The following is a 5,305-nucleotide window of genomic DNA, read 5'->3' as shown; positions in this document are numbered from 1 at the left end:
GGGTCTCGGTCCCTGCTCGGAGCCCCGCCCAGCCCGGCCGGCCTGCGGCGCCGTCACGGCGGGGAAGGGCCTGGAAGGAGGCGGTGCGGGCCGTTGGGGCCCGGGGCCCGGGGGAGGGCGCCACCTCCCCGTCGGGAACCAGGACCCTCTAGGGAGCCTGGAACTCGTGGGGAGTGAGTGGCCTCGCCCCTGGGGACGAAGACTCCTTCCAAAGGCGGGCGAGGGGCCTGGCGCGGTGGCTCACACCTGTCATCCCAGCGCTTTCGGAGGCCGAAGTGAGAGGGTCCCTTGACTTAGAGAGATCAGCCTGGACAACATAGCGAGACCCCGTCTCTATCAAAAATACCCACGAAGCCGGGCGTAGTGGCGGTCGCCTGTGGTCCCAGCTACTGGGGAGGCTGAGGTGAGAGGATCGTTTGAGCTCAGGAGGTCCAGGCTGCCTTGAGCTGTGATCTCGCCACTGCACGCCAGTCTGGGAGACGAAGCGAGACCCTGCTTCAAAAAACCAGAAACCAAAAAACAGCAAAAAAGGCTGGCTGGGGAGTAATGACCTTCGCAGGGGGCCAGGGAGAACGAGAGACTGTTTCGGGGAGGGGGGTCCGCGAGGAGAGAGTGACCTCCCATTTGGGGCCGAGTTCAAGTGAGGGGTAACGAGCGACCCCCCTTAGGGGTCCTTTTAGGTGCCAGGGACTTCCATAGAGGACTCGGGGGCTGTCTGGAGCAGCCATCGCTCAGGACTACAAGCTCCTAAACGCGTGCAGCTGGAGCTGGGGGAGCAGGGGAAGCTGGGGCCGCGCTGCCCTCAGCCTAAATATTCAGATGTCGTGTGAGCTCTGGGTGAGAGCCACACATCCTGTAAGACGCCCCTCCTGGATTTGAAGCCTGGCCGCATTCTCACGCCAATCCAAATGCTTCCTTAGCTGCAGCCCACGGGAGGTGATTCTGTGGTCATCCTTTCCACAGAGAAAATGGTATCACGGGCCGGGCACGGTGGCTCACACCTGTAATCCCAGCACTTTGGGAGGCCGAGGCGGTTGGATCACGAGGTCAAGAGACGAGACCATCCTGGTCAACATGGTGAAACCCCGTCTCTACTAATAATGCAAAAAATTAGCTGGGCACGGTGGTGCGTGCCTGTAATCCCAGCTACTCAGGAGGCTGAGGCAGGAGAATTGCCTGAACCCAGGAGGCGGAGGTTGCGGTGAGCCGAGATCGCGCCATTGCACTCCAGCCTGGGTAACAAGAGCGAAACTCGGTCTCAAAAAAAAAAGAAAATGGTATCACAACTTCACGGGAGAATTGGAAAATAGAGGGACAGTGGGGGAAACAGCCACCGTTCTACTCCAAAAACACAATTTTCCACCTGGATATTTGTTCATTCCCTTCATATATGTTTTCTTTCTCTCTCTTTTTTTTTGGGGTGGGGGGTTGGGGGTGGATAGAGTTTCACTCTTGCTGAGGCTGGAGTGCAGCGGCCTGATCTCGGCTGACTGCAACCGCTGCCTCACAGGTTCAAGTGATTCTCCTGCCTCAGCCTCCCGAGTAGCTGGGATTACAGGCACCTGCCACCACGCTCAGATAATTTTTGTATTTTTAGTAGAGCTGGGGTTTCACCATGTTGGCCAGGCTGGTCTCCAGCTCCTGACCTCACATGATCCTCCTGCCTGGGGCTCCCAAAGTGTTAGGATTACAGGAGTGAGCCACCGCAACAGTATGTTTTTATAGGTGAATGTTATATTTACTTTCCCTAATACATTCAGAAAATATTAATAAGCACATTCCATATGCCAAACACTATCCAGTGAAGAGAACAAGCAAAATATCCTACCGTCATGCAGCATGAATTCTACCAGGTAATCGGTATAAAGTTACGGTGTAATCACAGTCAATGGTTGTGCTTTTCATTTTCTGATTCACACTACTTGGTTTCTATGTTACTGCAGACTCATAATGATTTTTTTTTGAGACAGAGTCTCGCTCACTGCAACCTGCGCCTCCTGGGTTCAAGCGATTCTCCTGCCTCAGCCTCCTGAGTAGCTGGGATTACAGGCGCACGCCACCACTGGGCTAATTTTATATTTTTCATAGAGATGGGGTTTCTCCATCTCTAGAGATGTTGGTCAGGCTGGTCTTGAACTCCCGACCTCAGGTGACCCACCTGCCTCAGCCTCCCAAAGTGCTGGGATTACAGGTGTGAGCCACCATGCCCAGCCCATAGTGATAATTTTTAATCCACGGACCATTTCTTCCGTAAAATATGGCATGATGTCTCTAACTGCTTTCATCTGCTTGCTTCTTACTTTGTGACTCCCGTGCATAATCTTTGATACAACATTTTTAATTCATTTCCTGGATGTGAGATTCCTAAGCTACACCAACTTGTTTTTCCAAATATAGAAAGGTGAATAATAAAATTTGCAGAAAACAGCATCTGCCTCTAAGAGATGGAATTGTTAAGTTAGAGGGAGGAACAGAAATGCCCATGCATGCCTTGGTCCAAAATGGTTCCAGGAAAAGGTGGTGGTATTTTATTCATTCATTTGACAGAAATTTACTGAGTGCCTGTTTTTCGCTTGGCAGTTTTCTGGATGCTAGGGATATGGAGTGAACAGACAGGTGAGGTCTCTGCCCAGATGGAGCTTGGTGCAATTGGGAAGGCTTAAATTCTCTATAGAAGAGGAAAACTCCCTTGCTAAATCCTCATTGGAAGGGGTCTTAAAAAATCATTTCCTTAAGAATCAAAACATGGCTGGGGGCAGTGGCTCACGCCTGTAATCCCAGCACTTTGTTTTGGGAGGCCGAGGCCGGTGGAGCACTTGAGATCAGGAGTTCCAGACCAGCCTGGCCAACGTGGTGTAATCCCGTCTCTACTCAAAATACGAAAAATTTAGCTGGGCGTCGTGGCAGGTGCCTGTAATCCCAGCAAATCAGGAAGCTAAGGTAGGAGAATCGCCTGAACCTGGGAGGCAGAGGTTGCAATGAGCTGAAATGGCTCCACTGCACTCTAGCCTGGGCGACAGAGTGAGACTCCATCTCAAAAAAAGAAAAAAAAAGTCATGGCAATAATCAAAACACATTTCCAGCCCCTTCTCATACTTACCCTATAGTAATGAGTTCGTCTCAACCTTACAAATCCTCAATCTAGATGGTTTGCTTGTGTTTTGGAATGGGGACAGGTAAGAAAAACAGAAATGCAGGGGCCGGGCATGGTGGCTCAAGCCTGTAATTCCAGCACTTTGAGAGGCCGAGGCGGGTGGATCACAAGGTCAAGAGATCGAGACCATCCTGGTCAACATGGTGAAACCCCGTCTCTACTAAAAATACAAAAAATTAGCTGGGCATGGTGGTGCGTGCCTGTAATCCCAGCTACTCAGGAGGCTGAGGCAGGAGAATTGCCTGAACTCAGGAGGCGGAGGCTGCAGTGAGCCGAGGTCGCGCCATTGCACTCCAGCCTGGGTAACAAGAGCGAAACTCCGTCTCAAAAAAAAAAAAAAAAAAAAAACAGAAATGCAAGTTTTCATAAATTACTAGTTGTAACATCATTAGGCCCAACCAAAGAAACTGATCCTAAAAAATAAATCAGCCGAGTGCTGTGGCTCAAGCCCGTAATCCTAGCACTTTGGGAGGCCAAGAAAAGGCCAGGAAAAGAAAGTGATTTTGTTTACACTGTTGCCCTTGGTTTATCTTTTTTTCTTTTTTTTCCGAGATGGAGACTCACTCTGTTGCCCAGACTGGAATGCAATGGCGTGATCTTGGCTCACTGCAACCTCCGCCTCCCTTGTTCAAGCAATTCTCCGGCCTCAGCCTCCTGAGTAGCTGGGACTATAGGTGTGTGTCACCATGCCCGACTAATTTTTTGTATTTATAATACAGATGAGTTTCACCACATTGGTTAGGATGGCTTTGATCTCCTGACCTTGTGATCCACTCACCTTGGCTTCCCAAAGTGCTGGGATTACAGGCTTGAGCCACAGTGCCCAGCCTGGTTTATTTCTTTTAAAAAAACAACAACTTTATTTACCAGACACAGTGGCCCATTCCTGTAATCCCAGCACTTTGGGAGATTAATTTGGAGTATTGCTTGAGCCCAGGAGTTCGAGACCAGCCTGGACAACATAGGGAGACCCCCCCCCCCATCTCTACAAATACTTTAAAAATTAGCCAGGCATGCTATTGCATGCCTGTGGTCCCAGCTACTTGGGAGGGTGAGACAGGAGAATCACTTGAGTTTAGGGGGTCAAGGATGCAGTGAGCTGTAGTTGTACCACTGTACACCAGCCTGGGTAACAGAGTGAGACCCTGTCTCAAAAATAAGAAGGCTGGGTGCAGTGGCTCACACCTGTAATCCCAGCACTTTGGGAGGCCGAGGTGGGTGGATCACTTGAGGTTGATAGTTTGAGACCAGCCTGACCAATATGGTGAAACCCTGTCTCTACTAAAAATACAAAAATTAGCCAGGTGTGGTGGCACATGCCTGTAATCCCAGCTACTTGGGAGGCTGAGGCAGGAGAATTGCCTGAACCCAGCAGGTGGTTGCTGCAATCAGCTGAGATAGTGCTACTGTACTCCAGCCTGGGTGACAGAGGGAGACTTCATCTCAAAAATAAAAATAAAAATAAATAAGGAAAGAAAGAGAAAGAAAATTAATTCAAACTGGATCAAAGACATAAATATAAGATCTACAATTATAAATCTCTGAAGAAAACATAGTGTTCATAGCAGCATTCATAATAGCCAAAAAATGGAAACAACCTAAATGTCCATCAACTAATGAGCAGATAAATACAATGTGGTCCATCCACACAATGGAATATGATTCAGCCACAACAGGAAGGCAGCACTGACACGCTACACCATGGATGACCCTTGAAAACACCGTGCTGAGTGAGAGAAGCCAGACATGAGAGGGCACTTACTGTATGATTCTGTGTATAGGAAATGTCTGGAATAGGCAAATCCATAGAAACTGAAAGTAGAGGCTACGTGCAGTGGCTCACGCCTGTAATCCCAGCACTTCAGGAGGCTGAGGTGGGTGGATCACCTGACGTCGGAAGATCGAGACCAGCCTGACCAACTTGGAGAAACCCTGTCTCTACTAAAAGTACAAAAATTAGCCAGGTGTGGTGGCGTGCGCCTGTAATCCCAGCTACTCTGGAGGCTGAGACAGGGGAATCGCTTGAACCTGGGAGCAGAGGTTGCGGTGGGCTGAGATCGCGCCACTGCACTCAGCCTAAGCCACAAGAGCAAAACTCCATCTCAAAAACAAAAACCAAAAAACAAAAAACCAGAAAGTAGATTAGTGGTT

The 5,305-nt window shown here is 49.6% G+C and overlaps 1 long non-coding RNA gene across 2 annotated transcripts in view; it reads left to right on the top strand.

The window, feature by feature from the left end:
• The first annotated feature begins 234 nt into the window (after positions 1–234).
• Positions 235–5,305, top strand: part of LOC118144372 (uncharacterized) — a 30,638-nt gene continuing 25,567 nt past the window's right edge. Inside the window, exon 1 of one of the 2 annotated variants that reach the window (XR_004729148.3) lies at positions 235–403. This is a non-coding gene — a long non-coding RNA (uncharacterized LOC118144372). The remainder of the gene's footprint in view (positions 404–5,305) is intronic. The other variant, XR_013522168.1, reaches the window with a different exon arrangement.

Source organism: Callithrix jacchus, chromosome 9, assembly GCF_049354715.1.
Source record: "Callithrix jacchus isolate 240 chromosome 9, calJac240_pri, whole genome shotgun sequence".
NCBI lineage: Eukaryota > Metazoa > Chordata > Mammalia > Primates > Cebidae > Callithrix > Callithrix jacchus.
Note: the sequence above shows the minus strand (reverse complement) of the source record. Positions and strands in the feature narration are given on the sequence as shown.